Source organism: Aptenodytes patagonicus, chromosome 2, assembly GCF_965638725.1.
Source record: "Aptenodytes patagonicus chromosome 2, bAptPat1.pri.cur, whole genome shotgun sequence".
NCBI lineage: Eukaryota > Metazoa > Chordata > Aves > Sphenisciformes > Spheniscidae > Aptenodytes > Aptenodytes patagonicus.
Genome location: NC_134950.1, coordinates 57,646,268 through 57,663,342, shown reverse-complemented (window position 1 = coordinate 57,663,342; position 17,075 = coordinate 57,646,268). Strand labels below are relative to the sequence as shown.

The following is a 17,075-nucleotide window of genomic DNA, read 5'->3' as shown; positions in this document are numbered from 1 at the left end:
GAAATAGTTCATTTTTTAAAATGCTAGACAAAAAAAAAAAAAAAAAAAAAAAAAAAATCAATCAAGCTACAGGTATCGTATGGGGCAAGAGGATGATGAAAACATTTCAAAATAAAATTACATTAAAGGTATATTTTAATAATACAGTTAGCACAAATAACACACAAATGTAAGTAAATGAAAACAGAAAGCATAGGATGTTTCCATTTTCTTCACCACATGATCAAAATTAAATGTGAATTCGTTCAATTCTTGACCCCAAGGCAATTATGTTTTGAAGAGAAAACTGCTTTGGAAGTTTGCTAAAAACTGAGTATCATATACTGGATTATTAAAGCAGAACCATCCCAACTATCACACTGACACACGGCAGTATTTCCATTACATGTTTTATGTGCCAGGTTGCTATTTTACAATCCCTGTGTGAAATACTTCAAACAGACATAAATGCTTCAAATATTTGAGAAAAAAAAAAACTTTTCATAAAGGCTAATTTTTTTTATTTCATAAGATAACACTATGGTCCAGAAGTGTAAGCAAACTCTTCAACCCATGATCGCATAGTATATATTACAATAAAATTCTGACACAAAGAAGTTATTTTACTGACATTTTAACTTTATTTCCTTTTGCCTGCAGTTAGTGCCATTTCAATTCATGTCCTGAACACAGTCAACAAACATTTGCATTCAAAGTGAAAATGTAGAACATTAGCAGATTCTTCCAGGGAAACCTAGATCTGTCTGCTCTGAGTTTCCTTCAGGGCTGTTTCTTAATGCAATTATTGGTTTACCAGGCAGTCTTGATGGCATATTTCAAATCACCAGAACCCTAAATTAAAAGTTAAACTCTTTACATTCAAATTATTCTCCTCTGTCACAATAAGCAGCACCATCACTTTTCATCTGACAAACAGGCACAGCTGTGCTTTTTCTCTACCAAACTGATCTATTTCATGCTTTTCAATAAAACATAGAATCTGCTTCCTACTAAAGAAACTTCTCTGCATGTAATAATCAGATATTCTGATTTTATGTTTGGACGTCTTTATGTTTAGATGTCTTTCCTGCACATTCATTATCAGTTATCAATGTCCTATTATTTGAAATACTGTTAAACTCCTCTCAATCATTTTTCACCTAAAGGAACTAAAAAATTCTATTTTCTCCTTAAAGTAACAAAGGTAAGCATTTTGACAGATCTACAGGCAATGATATAAAAAGCTAGGATTATTTCATTAAAAAAACCCACCCCAAAAACGAACAAAAAACCCCCACCAACCACCAGAATTTCAGATATAACTAGCTACAGAAAATTAGGCATATAATAAATCTCTAATACCAACAAGTTACTGTATTAATTGTATAAGCTTACATCTAGGACTCATGAAAGGGCATGCCTTCACCTATGTAAAAAAACCAGAGAATTCATGCAGTACTCCAACAGCTGCCACTGCTGTTCAATCCCTTTAATGAGAGTTTTTGCTTTCAGCCCAGTCTCCTGAGAAACTGAGGCCCATGTGTTTGTTGCATGCATACGTATGATTCACCAATGACTTTCAAGCCTGTAGATGGATTTTCTTTAAATTTGACAGCAGAGAGAAGTTTTCAAATATATTAAGCACTCATAAATTTAATGGAAAAAGGTGGCTGGTGGATAATAACAACAACAACAACAATAATCTGTCACTGTTTTCCCCAAGGGGAAGTTTCAATATGAGCTTCATGCCATATTGCATGTAAGAAAACTGCAGATAAGATGGCCTTTTATAAGCCACTTTCCTTCTTTTCCCCTAGTCACAGGGGAAGTTTCAATGGCGAGTTGCACGTTACCAGAGTCAATGAACCATAAGACATAAATCCATAAGAAATTAAGCATCATTAGTTCTGGTGCTCACAGAACTACTTGTTTCCTTTCTGGTTTACAATGCATGCTTGCCTTCCTGTTCCTGCATGTCTTCCCCATAACACATACAGCAAAAAGTTACATGATGCTTAGGGAAGGTTTTCTTTGGTAGCCCTGTTGTACAGTTGATCTTGAAGGTTAGCTGACTGCTATTATAGCAAATCAATGGGGCACAAGACTGAAATTTATGAGAATATTAGTAGTAGATGGGTTAATTTCCAAGATACTGCATTTATCCTTGAGCTCTAGAATGCATTTGCATTTAAAAAGCAGGGGATCTAGCATAAGGCAATCTTCTCAACTATCTCTGTTCCTCTATATTTCCCATACCTTATTTCATCTCCAAGGGGGGGGGGGGGGGGGGGGGAGAAGAAAAATATCCCTCTCTTCCAGTAGGGGTTTACTCCAGACCGGGAAACAGTGAATCAACTGTACAAAATTTCTGCTATAAATATTTGACAGGAGTGCTTCAGAATGTTTTGCTAAAATTAAACTTAAGAAAATGACAGCTAAGGCTACATATACATTAGCAAGAAGTACAGAATTATCGAGAGCAGATCTGTAGAGTGGAACAGCTGGTAACAAAAATTCAGAATTTACACTAGTCACATTTAGCAGTTTTGCTCTGGACTAGTTCTAGTGCAGTCCCACTAAACACACATTAAAGGTTGGGGCACATTCAGCACATTCCTGAACACATCTCTTGGCTTAAAACAGGAGGAATCAAGCTCTGAAGCTACTGCATAGAGCAAACTAAACTACAGCGAGGAGAGCTAAAGATAGTCACTCTAAAGGTGTATTCCTGATTCAAATTAAGACACTGATGTAGGTTTCCTCTTAGCGATCTCCTCCCTCCCACCCCCAAGACTTTGTCTCTTCCAAGTTTATTTAGAAATGACTGGTATGATTTAGATCTCAAAGCTATTAAGAGTCTATTATGGAAAGGAAAAAAAAAAAAGTTGGTGGATGAGTATAAGAGAGAGATGTCTAAGAACAGCTGAACTGAGGGAAAGGCAGGCAAAAGCCAACATTACATATTCTGTTCAGAGAAAGCCAGCTGGCCAACCCGTATGTACATACTGGCTAATTAAGAAGTATGTAGGTAGCTCCCGCCTAGCCATGCCAAATGTTATCTGTATTCTAGTGGGAGTGTTAAAGGCAGCTGAGGTTAATGCACTGGGAGAAAGGGAATGGCTATAGTACAAAGGACCAAAATCCACAGAAAATTGGGCTTTTTAAATACTGTAAGGAGCAGAGTTTAAGCAAAAAGATATTAGCAAAAAAAATGTTCATTTAACTAAGTTTAACACTCAGTTCTTTTTTCTTCTTATCAGGAAAGTGCAAATGACTTCAGTATTTTATTTCACAATAAAAGCATCCTTCAGCAAACAACTTAGAAAAGTGATTTCTTTCCAAAAGAGAGGTTAACAAACTCTAGTATTGCTAGTGCTACATGAAACATTGTGATAGGAGATGTAGCAGCACTGTCATTTTTTTTTTCCCCTTCTTCTTACAGAACTTGGTGCTTCTATACAGACAGTTACTCAACCATAACCTACTGCTATACAATGAAACAGTTCCCGGTCAGACTGCAACGCATATGTTATCACACCAGCATCTACCTTTTCACCTACAGTGTTCAGTAAGAAAAAAAGGGCTCGAAACGCAATGAGAGGTTATTTGGGATATTTTGGTTAGAGGCTGGGGACATGCCGAGAGGCACAAGACCAGGAATTTGGGACTCTGGGGAAAGAGACCATTCAGGTACAACACGCTGTAGGAGGGTAGTAAAGTCCAGTAGTACTGAGCTGGGCTTTTCTGGCTTGGGAATTTAAACACCACGTGTATGAAAAGAACATCTATATTTTTACCTGATATTTCCCACACAGAAGTATGCCTGTGAGGAGTAAAGCTTCAGATTAGCTAAATGAGAGAATGTGACTGTGATAAGGAAGCAACGGAGAGAGAAACTTGAGAGGGCAGGTAAGAAGGGATTGTGCTTGGGAGGAGAGTAGAGGAGACTCCATGATCAACACACAAGAATTTTTTCCCCAGAACAGGGAACACAAACCAAAATTCTTTAGTCTTGCCATTCCTGTGGCCCTGTAAAAAAGCACAAGCATTCCATCTCCTTTTAGTTTTAATGGAGAATGACAAGCTTACTACTGTGGTCAGTTTTCCATTACCTCTTTGGACGGACATACTCATAGGAACGAAGTCTTAAACACTGCTGCTGTCTCATGAGAATGTCAAAATGATGGTAAATGATGGGACATTGCCCAGGGCATGCACTTAAAAATCTCATTAGAACATTATACAAAATACTGTTCTGAAATTTCAAAGTTTCAGAGTGACTGTAGCCACAAAAATATTAGTCTTTGTACCAAGGTCTTAATTGCAGAGGACTACATAAACACAGCTATTCTATAATCATTGCAGCAGTTTATTTGATCTTTACAATGAAGACAATGAAAGGGCTATTAAAGGCTTCATTTGAGCAAAAACAGTTTTAGGTTTCTTGTGCAGAGTCCTACAAAAACAGTGTTACAGGGATCCCAAAAAAAGACTTCCTCCCAATCATTTAGCAACCGAGGGTTGCATGCATGTTACTGCTAAGTACGATTACTGAACAACTTAACTCCCAGGGTGCTAAAGTCAAAGTTGAGTAGGTATGAGATCTAGATAGTAAAATACTTTATATTTTTTCCAAAAGTTGATAATACATTAGGCATATGCAGCTATAATGGACTAAATACGCACTGCAGTACATCCCTACCTGGCAAGCCTGCCTCCTGCTGCAGGCTAGAAGTATATTGTCCTTTACAAGCTTAAAGTAAAACACATTTTGCATAAGAAAAGATGAAATAATAATATAATAAAAAATAATAACTATTTAAGACTAAATTTTTACCATCACCACTTTCTGTATGTGGCGTGCACTAAAATACCATCAAATACAGTGAACAGAACAACTTACCAGGCACTTTTTGCCCTGCACTCCATGGTGTCTCATTGCACTTGCAATTCAGTTCTCTAGCAGTAACCAGCAAACAAATTACTAAATACTACTGGCTTTAGGTAGCACACCAATTTAGTATGTTGGAGAGAACAGTGCCTGAATGATACATGCAGTGGCTTTTACAGATGAAAGGTGACAAGAACATTTTTATTTGGAAAATATTCACAAGCTCTTTTCACACGTGATTGCGACAGTTCAGTCCATGCAGACTCCAGTGTCAGAGTTATGATGAAAGAACTAAGCTCCAACACAGTCTCAAACTAACGGTGCCTAAGGCAACAGTCTGTTGCGGTATTAAGTGCAAATGCAGTACCCAGCATGGACATGAGTCACAAATTTGGCAGATTTTACAGCATTTGATGATAAAATACGACAAAACACTTTTGGTCCAGAAGTGAGGAATTTTTTATTACAATTTTCCTTTAAGATTTGCACAATACTTGAGATGACTTTGTGGCTAGAACACACAACACTGAGACCAGTTCTACACTCCTTTCTTTGCTATACCTATTGTGCAACCTCAGAAAAAGTGCCTTACCCCTCCCCTGCAGTAATCCTCCCTACCAGATTTTCAGATGATATACTAAAAATCAAAGAAAACAAAACAACAGCCTAACATAAACACACCTTTCAGAAATATATACCATGAGATAACTTGGATAAGTGTATTCTGGAGACTCCTCAGATCCTAGCTAATATATGGAACGGACTACTAGACTCACTGTCCTATCACAGAGTATTTCTACATTTTAATTTGAAATGTTTAGATACTTGAGATCCAAATATATAAGGATTGCACAAATCTGTCTGTAATAGGAAGAATAAAATATTTAAACCCCTTTTTATAAAGGTGTCCTTGAATACTGAAATAGGAATGGGCAGTAACTACTCAATCTCCAGAACAGCTTTTAATATACTTTGAAGTACCTACTCATCGCATGCCAGACTACACTACACAGGGCTAGGATAAAGTCCCTAAAAGACAGCCAACACAGGCAGCAAGAAAGATTTTCCAATACTTCAGCTGGAACTCACCACTACTTCCTACCAAAATAAAGAACGTATCTCATAGTCTAGGAATTTCTACTAGGAAGAGCAACAAATGAGAGTACATACAACTCTTTCCTATGCAGAAAACGAACAAGACTCTTTGCAGGGGTTTTGTTGCACTTGCCTATACAGGACCTTGGGCTCCTACTCAGAACACCTTCAAATCCATATTTTAAGACCCTCAGTTTACCTGTGCTTGGTTTCAAGTTCCACAGATTATGCAATACTCTTCAATTTCAATAGTAGCACCTAGACTTGTCAACCTCTTTCTAACAAATACGCTCTATTAAAGAGCATGACTGAATCTGGAGTTTTCTGATTGAGTTTTAGTAAGGCTTTTTTTTCCTTTTTAACTAAACACATGCTTACCAAAGAACACAAGAACTTCACTGCTCATAGAATTAAAGAATAGTTGAGGTTAAGGGACATCCGGAGGTCATCTAAGTCCCTCAGTTATCTAGTCAGTCAGACATTTTCAGCTGTCCTTGTACTTACATAGACCAGGTTGAGTTTGTTACTTGAGCAGGAAAAAAATGGTAAAAGAAGCCATGGAAAATACAGACCTTCCTATTCTTGACTAACTATAGGCACCTATAAATCATGCAGCAGAGTTTTACAAGCAGCACACTGTGGAAGAAGAATAAACTTTGGCCCAAAATTTAATTTACAGAATCTTATTCACTGATTGAAAATACCACACCCCAATATGCCTTTGAGATTTGTTGCATGGATTGACTTGAATTTTAAAGGTACTACTGGTTTACAAATTACAGCTAGATCATGCTTCAATAACAGCTGTATCTGAGCAAGAGATTGCTCCTCTTTCATGTCACAGTTCATCATTAGAACTACACCTGCACTTCTTTCTGTAATGTTTTCTTGCAACTACACTTATAATAAATGCCAACCAAGTAAGGACTGAAACTCCTGTTGGAGTAGCGTTGGACATATCTCACCTCACACAGTTTTAACTAAAACTCAAAAATCTACCTGTCAGAATGAAACCAACACATTGGCACTGATTTGCTTCCAAAAGTAAAAACAAAATGAGACAAAATGAATGAGATTTTTAGGGTATCTTACAACTCTGATTTTATTTATACTTCCTTGAACATGATCAAGTAATATATTCATTTGCTGAACATTCCTTTTAAGCTAGTTTAGCCCTTAATGCTCCTGCTGAAATGTTTAAGTAGCACTCAAGACAAAAAGCGGACTTCAACTTTCTGTGATCATTCTTACTACTGGCAAAGGCAAATCCTCATAGCAATTGAAGAAACTTGCTTCTGTTGCTGTGTGAAAATTTTTGACAACCTGGTGAAGTTCTGAGGAACACTGACCAGAAACACACGTAGGAAGTGGCTTCACTTGCTTCCAGAGAAAGAGAATCTATTTGTCACTCATACCACAATTCCCTGCTATTTCAGCTTGCCTTGATTTCCACCTTCTTAAAGAGAAGGAAATGTCTAAACCACATTTTTTAATTTTAAAAAACATCGTAAATAAAGAGGAGGACCTATCCTGGACAACACCACAGAACTTAACTATCCATAAATCAGAACTGGGAATAAAAAGGATTAGGCTTCCCCTCCTTTCACAGACAGTAATTTATTTTCACAATGTTGCTGGAAGATGAGAATTCATTATTTCCTTTATTTTACAGATAGCAACTTAAGTCCGCAGAAATAATGAGGTCAAGAGTTTGACCAATTTGCCATACCCATCATACATTATGGAAAATTATTTTTCAGATTATTTCATGTTAGACAGTACTTTATACTTGGTGAGACCATAGCTACTAGTGACTTCAGTTTCAACTTCTGCAATCAACTCCTCTTCCCCACCACTGCAGAAGAAAAAAGGTAAAACAGTCTCAAAGCAGTTATCCACAAGTGAGGAAAACACTTGGCAAATGCTCATAAAAAGCCTGTATCTTTCACAAATTCCAAACCAGACTGAAAATCAGTAATTTTCAGGGTCAGTACTCAACTTTCTTCAACATGGGACCCTCTTTTCTCTTCCTGCAACCTCCTCCTAAATTAGAGAACTTATTTCAACTTCTGCAATAGGACTCCTCTTGGAGCAGTATCCTGGACTGCAGAATTGCAATTTATCCCCAGAGATCCATCCCGTTCATTATTTAAAGTGGAGTCCCAACCAAAACCCATCAACTCGTGATCCCATTCTTCTATCCGCAGAAGGGCAAATGAGTAGTGCTATTCTAATATATGGCAGACAGCATTTCTGACACAGCAGAACATAAAGGTTAGTGACATTGTAGTTTACAGCAATAAGGTGTGCAAACACAGACAAGAAGAACTTGCTTTACTTCTTTTGCAACACAATCCCATTTCCTTCCTTTACTTTCTTTAAAGTTTCCAATCTCAAATAGATTCTGAGATCCTCCCACTGCAAATGTCACGCCACACATCAAGATTATGAAAAAAAAAAAAAAAAAAAAAATCAAAAAAGCTTGTTGATATCAGACTTCTAAACTCATATGGAATTAATTACTATTTATGTCTTGCCATGGCACTGAAAAACCATAAAAGCTAACATTTTGTCAAAATATCCTTGCAGGTGCTATGCCAAACAACCTAGTCTTGCTTAGCATATAAGAGCTAAAAATTATTAACAGAACATGACAGTGGAAAAGAAACAAAAGGATCCCAGCTATCTATAAATGACCTTTAATGTTCTTCCACACAGATAACTGAACATGGAAGAACTAAAGAAAATGAGTGTGCTAGTCTCTGCTTCAACACCTCACAGTAGTATACTAAATACTAAAGTCCAAGTATCCAGAAAGGTGTAATTTTCAAAGGACGGGACACTCAAAAAATCAGTTAGATTCATGGACCCAAAACCTGTGTAAACCCATCTGCATCAAGCCCCATCCAACCGAAGACACAAAGAGACTGCCTCCAAAGACCCTGTAAGGTGCTGAGAAAAGGTATAAAACAAAAGAAGTAGGGATGTCTCTATTTTCTCATATAATTTCCTCTTAATACCCAAGAAAAGCGCTGCATTCAAAATATTTGAATTAATGTTTTATGACAAAACTGATTTTAAATGAAACAGCTTAAAATACCAAAGCTGAACGTTTGTGGAACTTCCGTAACATAAACCAGATGACGTTTTTATCAGAGAATAGTTAGGAATTATTTAAAAGCAGAAAATCCTCCCTGATTCCATGAGACTTGTGCTGAAGCTTCTTTTTATGCATATAGGTACGCATCCCCTGCCCCAGACTGGGAGGGACAAGATGTAAGAAACATACATTTAAGAATAGGGTTAACTCCTGGCATTAACAACAAACAGAAACAAACAACGAAAACATTCCCTCTCCCCAAAATGGTGATAAGCCCGCCTTCCATAAGTCAGACATTGACTCCCATTTCAGTTGGGCAGGAATGGCTCCCATAGCAACAAGGGGCATCATTCCTTCTGAACCACATATACCATTTCTAGAGCATTCCTCCATGTGGGCCAGTAAGGAACTGCAACCGGTGACAGAATTCAAGATGAATCTGAAGGATGTTTGTCAGTATTGTCTTATTCTCAAGTGCATTTCTCTACTCTCAGATCAACCCTTTGTCTTTTCACGGAAGATACTAGCATTATTGTTTTTACATATGGCTGGCTGTTCTGCAAGGAAGTGCTGGAAAGAAACAAACAGAATTATGAGAGTACAAATACTACTGGTTGAATAAATAATTGTTTTTCTCCTTGAAAGGAATTCTGCAAGATCAAAAATACCATAAGTTTCTTTTCAGATGTTATCAATAGTCAAATGACAATTTCTGAATAAATGCTCTTATTAATATTTATGCTTTAGCTACTTTTCATATTTCTCCTTCAGCAGTAGAAAATAAGGTTGTTTCACTTTCAGTTTCTCACTCACAAGCTGAGGTGCAAGCACTGGAAGAGATTTTCTTCAACTAAATTCCAGTACAAACAACGTAGAAAAGACACTCATGTATTTGTCTTTTCTTTGTCAAAAAAAAAACCCAAAAAAACCAACAAACAGAAACTGCATTTTTAATAAGCGAGATGAAGTGCAAAGAAGTTTTACTTATGTAACCAGTTAATTAGTCGTTTAAATTTAAAAAAGCCAAACAAACAAAACCCAAAAAAACTTCATTAAAACTCCATATAGTTGAACTTAGTAGAATGCACCACAGCTTTACAAGACTACCACACACAGGCAGTACAAGAAGAATGCATCCTTTGACTATTAAAAATGAAATTAGTCAGGAAAAACACATTACCTACAACAGTTGAAAAACATTTCTATTCTACATTTGAAAGAAAAAAAAAGTTTGACAGTTCTACAATTTATCAAGCCTTCAGCAACAGGTTCAGCATGGAATCCCAACAGACTAACTAAAATTAGAACTTCATAACATTTTACTCATACTACTGGGGTGAATTCCAGGTTCAACTGGTCATGCCTATAAGCAATCTGCTCTAGCTGACCTTGCTCTGAGCAGGGGGGTGGACTAGATGACCTCCAGAGGTGCCTTCTAATCTCAACTAGTCTATGATTCTGTTTCATGAATTAAAAATACAGATATTCTTTACCTCAGCGGCAGCATGCCTACTGGCAGTTCTCTCCTCCTGCTGATACATTCAGCATATGAAGAGGTTTAAGTCTTCTATATTCACCATAGAATATGGTGTATGTCATACTACGCTATGTAGTCAGGACAGCATTTATTCCAACCAAGACTTACACAGGTGGCTAGAAGAACCTGTGTAGATTGTGAGTACTGATGTCATATTCAAGTTAAATCATATCAAGACAGCTGCGTAGACTACGAACATCATATTCCTACTGAGGGACATACCTAGCTGTCAAAATAAACATTTACATGGAAAAACAACCTCATCTCTTTACTCCAAAGATCAGACATACATAAGCTTCCAGAGTGCCTGAAGGGATCTCCCTTTATTCTGGATAGCCTCTCAAAATAAAGGAGATTCTTTCCTTTCCCAGAATTTCCTCTTCATAGGATCAAGAAAGAGTCATGCTTGCCCAAGAACTCTGGCTCTCAGGAGTCAAAGACATTTATTGCAAAATCCATTAGTCCTCCCTTTTAATCTACAAGCCTAAAAAACTTGTATGTTCACAGGTGCTTCCTCTTGAGTCTTTTTTAGGATGAGCTAGGGGTTCAAAGGAAGCACCTGCACAGATGTTCAGCATAATATGATACTCCCATTAAGCTAAATGGAGAAGTGGAGTCGTAAGCTTCAGTTTTGATCTACTGGTTATTCCTTAAAGATGTAACTAAGTAGATCTTTGTCAACTAAGAAAGACTATTCCATTAGCACAGTGCCTATCAAAGAAAAACTTAAAAGCTTTTCTATCAGTACCTTGCCAAACTTAAGATAAGCAAGTCTATAGCAAATTAAGTTTAAATTCCTTCTATAGGAATCTACATCCCCTCTGGAAACCTTCTAAAGATCTTCAAGACAAGAGATTTCAAATCTACTCTATACATTATTACTAGAAACTCAGTAACTTCTATTTAAATCTTCATAAGCTAATGATAATTTGCCAACCTAAAAACAAGAAAACCCACAACTTATGTACAGCACTGCCAGAAGGAACATAACCTAAAAACATGCAAAGGCCCTTCACAGGCTAAAAGCAGATGAACTGCCAACACCCACTCGCAGTCCTTCAACTTTAGCAGGATTCACCACAGGTAAAACAGTGTGCTTGAGTGCTACCGTTCTTGAGTAAGACCTAAAACAGTAGATGCAGGAAAAAAAAGCGAGCTTCTGACTCTGACTAGGCTTACTTACAGGTCCGCAGCTGGATAACGGAGGCTTTTGTCCTGGCTAAATTGTGAAGACATGCAAAATATTCAACGGTCTTTATTGCCACCTCTTGGCCATCACCACATATCACAAAAGTAACAGAACAAAATCGTATACCAGTTCCTTTATGGAAATAATTTTTCTTTGGGGGGAAAAGAGATAGTGAGGTAACAGATGGAGTGGAAACAGAGAACAGAGAATAACCATAATACTGTTTGCATACAAGTATAACTATTTAGAGCTGTAAAACTACAGTGAGTACTGCAATTAACCTTCATTAATGTTTTACTATGTCATCTGGAGAATCGAAGGGACTGGAAAGCAAAGAACCAGTTATTGTCAAGACAAAAGACAATATATTTTATTTATTTAAAAAAGATAATATGGTTGTCAAGACACCTGTCCCTTCTTGAAGTCAGAAGACGAATGGATTAGCATTGCTTACTCTAGAAAGAGAGTATCACTAAACGATCTTTCCATTTTCCCTTTCTCAGTAAACTAGTAGTAAGACCTCAGATTAGTAGGTTGCTGAACAGTGTAGAGCACCACAGAAAGCCAATTTCTCTCAGTTAGCATTCTTTGTTGCACACAATCTTGAAGCGAACATAAACAAGAGGAAGACATTGCCATGAACCGGCTAAGGAAGCTATCTATCTATCAGAGCCTGAAAAGTTTGAAAAGCCAGACTAATACAAAAGGCTTTGAAAGAGAAGGGAAACTATAGGAAATGTCATCCTGTAAGTAAGCTCATTTCTGCTGCCATGAAGCAATGAAACTTTCTAAGATTTCTACCACAACAATACTCCTAGAAATGCAAAGTGTTATTTGGTTTCTGTTGCATTTAATACATTCTGAAGCTCAGAGAGTGGAAAAAAGTGCTTTCTACCTCTGATGTTTTCCAGCCTCATGAATGCAAGACATAGAACAAGAAGAAAGTCGTTCCAATACTCTTCATCTCCACCAGGCTACTGGCAAGTAGAAAGCACATGACAGGGGCAGAGAAGAAAATATCTCAAGTCTTCCTAGTCAGCTTGCATTTTTACTTTTTGCCTCTAATATAGATTGTAATTGTGTCTCTAACATTGCTAATGGCTTTTCTTAGCACAAACCAGTGTGAAACCAATCCTCTTGTGACATTATCACTACCTAGAGCATTCTGAGCAGCAGCCATGAAACTGAGGAGAGTTTACTCACTTTGCTTGCTAAAGATAAAAGCAGATATAAGGACGCTTCGTCAGATCCAGGGAGATAACCCAAAATAAGCCAAGGCAAAGTCATACTCTCAAGGGTTTCAAGTCTCTCTTTAAATGAATATTTAGGTTTTATGCCAAGTGGCAATAAAGGTCCTCAACTGCATAGGTAAGATACAAAGTATGGCTCCATAAGCTTATGGAGGAACTTTTTAAGACTTCTCTAGGTTCTGGAATAATAATGAACTGTTAAGAAAAGAACTGAAGATGTTAGCAGGGCTCTGACTTCTGTTATTCTGTTAATAAAACTATTCAGTGTCATAACACAAGATGCAAGATAGAGTTTATGCTAATATTTATTTCATACCATCTGTCGCTAGAGTCTAAGTAGAGTCTAATGATGTAGTTAAAAATAAGTATAGTCTGATCTGGAGACTAAATGACCAATCAACATTTATACTACTCCATCTGCAATAGAACATGTAAGAGAAGAAACACCAAACATTCACGCCCAGCCCACCTCTTCATAAAATAAGATCAAATTTGTCAAAAGTAAGTTGGTTTGAGTGTGCATATTAACAGTGTGAGTGTGGTAGCAGGTTAATCATTACATATTTTGCAATCAATAGTTTTTTCCAGTTTTAAAGAGGACCAACTGCGCTAGTCTTCCAGACAATCTCATCAGCCTAAGATTGTCTAAACATGGTAAATCAGTTCAACAAATAGAATTTGCTTTCATACATCTGTATGCCCAATATTGAGGAAGAAGTTCTAGCTCAGCCATTTCTAGGTGCCAGTATTTCCGCTAAAAGGATATCCGGGACTTTTCCATCTACTTAAGTTAAAGCTGCAACACTTTATGGGTTTTGTAGCAATTTAAACAGACACATAATGATGCAAAGAAGCTGCTGCTTGAGACTATGATTGATGACCTCTAATTTAATAAACACAGGTATTCAATTTTCAGTTTGTGCTTTTAATCCTAAAGTAAGTGGTAACATAGTAGTACCCCCTGCAACCGATGCCAAACAAACATTGAAGCTTCATACAAGCACTCATTCAGCCTGCTTATTAAAAGACCTTTTCCTCAAAGAAGTTACCTATTGTGCAAGCCTGCTGGAAAAAAACGTAAATGAACTTAAGTTTGTTGCACAAAGCTTGCTTTCTTACACAACATCTGTCCTAAGCTTCGCTGTCTGTAGTATTCAAAGTTCACAAATAATTTTGAATAATCCTCTGGGTGGGAGAAGAACACACAAAGAGATGGCAGTGGAAAGGCAGAAATCCTTATATCTGAAAGACTGAGCTGTCATCTTTGCGAAAGAACCAAAGGCTCTCTGATCAACTGTCTGCACTCAGTGATTACTAGAGAAAAGCCCGGAAATCAGAAAAGGGACTCACATACCGCACACCAAAAAACTGACATCACCACAAGAATGCCACCATAGTCCCCTGGGTGCCGAGGAAAACAATGGCACTCCTTGACATTTTAGCTTAAAAGACACATACAGGAAAGTAGAAGTATTAAGGGGGAGGGGGAAGACACAAGATAGTCAATGGGTTTACCATTACCTTCCCAATGAAGTATTCTGCTATACCTCAAACCCTGCCATTTTATTTGAACAGTTTCTCAAGCTTGCACAGAAACCTGCTGAATTCACACAGGGTGAGATTAATGTCCCCAGCTCATCAAGTCACAAGGTTAGCTGAGAGTCTGAGTTTCCATCTAAAAAATGAAGAAAAGCGAGTGACACCCAACATCTGCACAAGCCTCAAATAGTAACAGGTGAAATGCCCTGATGTCTCACATCATTCTGAAGATCTATTACTCTAGGGACTCTTACCCACTGAACTACAGCAGAAGATTACAGTGGAAGAAGGAAAGAAAGCACAGGATGCTTAGCTCTTTGCAGCTGCACAGCACCTGTGGGTAGCTCACTGTGTCCCTAGAGTAACCTAGATGTGAGGACCTAGAATAACTAAGATGTGAGGACAACCAAGCTGCCATCAACTTGAATACTGAAAAACACCCAAACCCTTGATGCTTCAAAACTAGAGAGTAGAAGTGACCCCTGCCTCCAAATCATGACATGTCAATAACACTGAATTATTTTAATAAATGTTAATGATTTCTTATGGACATGATGATCTCACCCTGTCCTAGCGTTCCAAGATTAAACATTTCTTTCCTGGAACGTAAGTACATTTGGACTGTTCCACATCTGTCTAACAGCTTTTTGTTCCTACAAGCATCACAACTTACTCATCTTCATTAAAGCACTGTTTTATCCCATAAACTCTCTTGTAATTCAGAGGTATAAAATTCAGATTTTCCTCCACATCACATGGCCCGCAGAAAAAGGCATAGAACACACTGACAGCGTCCAGGCAATTTCCACAAGACCTCTAGCTGATAATACTGGTATTAAACTACTCATTTTATTTGGGAGTTTAAATTTTTTTAAAAAATCCTTTCATTTCTTATCAGCTACCCAGTCCTTAAAAAAAAAAAAAATAATGAATATTAGCAATGGTACCTAGAGAGTCAGGCTAGAACTAGCGTGAAGAACCGTGCAACTGAGCCTGGCATTCTCTCATTTCTCGTCCTTCCTTTGTTGCCTAGTGTCACCTGCGCTGTGCGAGTTACTGTGCTCCACCTCAGCGACGGCTGCCTTGCACTGGCAGACCAGCCAGCTGAACGTATTATTCTGCAAAACAACCCGGCACCCTTTAGCGTTTAACGGAAGACGCCAGAAACGCCTCACCCGCTCGCCCCAGGTCTCGATTTGACGAGGGCAGGCTACCCCGGCGGGGCGGCACGGCCGAAATCGGCGGAGCAACTCCCGAGGCTGCAGGGAGCTGCCGAAATTCCCGAAACGGAGGCGGAGCGGCGGGGCGTGTGTGTGTGCGTGTGTGTACACCGCCATGCCGCGCTCGGCACCCGCGCCCCGGCCGCCCGTGCAGCCCCCGCGCCGCCGCCTGCCTCCCTCTCCACGGTCCTGCCTCCCGCGGCACCCGCCGCCGCCGCCCCCCGGCCGCAAGCGGGCCCCCCGCCGGACGGCGGGGCAGGGGCTGGGCTCGGCGGGCGAGAGGCGCGGCCGCCAGACGGTGACAGCGGCGGCCATGGCTCCCGCCACGGCTCTGACAGGCTGACAGCGGAGAGCCGCTGCCCGCCGCCGCCGTGCCCCCTGCGGAGGGCAGCGCCGGGACAGGCCCGCCGCCCCGCCGGGCTGGTCGGGGGAGGCGCGGTGCCCGCTGCCCAGGAGGGTAGGGCAGCGGTTACACCCCCCGAGGCGGGCACCGGGTGAGGACTCCCCGGACGCCCCGCTGCCCGCCGTTCAGAGACAGGGGGACAGCACCCTGCGGGCGCGGGCACCGCGGCGGCGAGTGGGATCGGGGGTCCCCGCCGCGCACCGGGAAGGGGTGGGGAGGTGCGCTCCGGTCCTTACCTTCTCTCGGGAGCCGGCGGCGGGACGCGTCCTCCTCCTCCCGCCGCTTCCCTCCTCCTCTCTCCGTGGCGGCGCGGCCGCGGGGATCCGACAGGGGAGCGGGTGCCGCCCGCCGCCACCGGCGGTGCCCAGGGGCTCAGGCCCGGCTCCGGCCGCTGTGGCTATCGGGTTTGAAAGCACCCCTCCCTCCTCCTCCTCCTCCTCCTTCCCCCCGCCCGCTCTCGCACTCCCTCCCTCTTACCCTGCGCTGCCGTTGCCGCTCCCCTCCCCCTTCCACCACCCCCGACGTCGCTGCTGGAGTAGAGCTCCGCGGAGCTCCCATTGGCCGCGCTCCACCCACGTGGCCCTCACACAGGGCACGGGACGCGGGCGGGCAGGCGCTGCCGCGAACGTTACACCGCTCGGGCGGCGGTTGGGGAGGGAAAGGCGGGGGGGGGGGGGCGACGTCACCGCGCCGCTCCGTTCCCCCTCCCGAAGGAGACGGTCACGGACGCGGCCCCCCCCCACCGCCCTCTGACGGGTTCCTCGCTGCTCTGCGGGCGGAGCGCCTCGACCCCCCCTGCGCACGCAGGCGACGGGGAATAACGGGCTCGCAGGGTGCCACGGGGCGGGGCGGGGGGTCGCGAGGGAAGCGGG

General features: G+C 40.7%; 1 protein-coding gene across 2 annotated transcripts in view; it reads right to left on the bottom strand.

Moving 5' to 3' along the window:
* ANKRD12 (ankyrin repeat domain 12) overlaps positions 1-16,578 on the bottom strand; it is a 75,667-nt gene extending 59,089 nt beyond the window's left edge. For both annotated transcript variants that reach the window (XM_076329961.1, XM_076329962.1), the window contains exon 1: positions 16,440-16,578. The gene's annotated coding sequence lies outside the window, so the exon portion shown is untranslated. The remainder of the gene's footprint in view (positions 1-16,439) is intronic.
* Between the last annotated feature and the right edge of the window lie 497 nt (positions 16,579-17,075).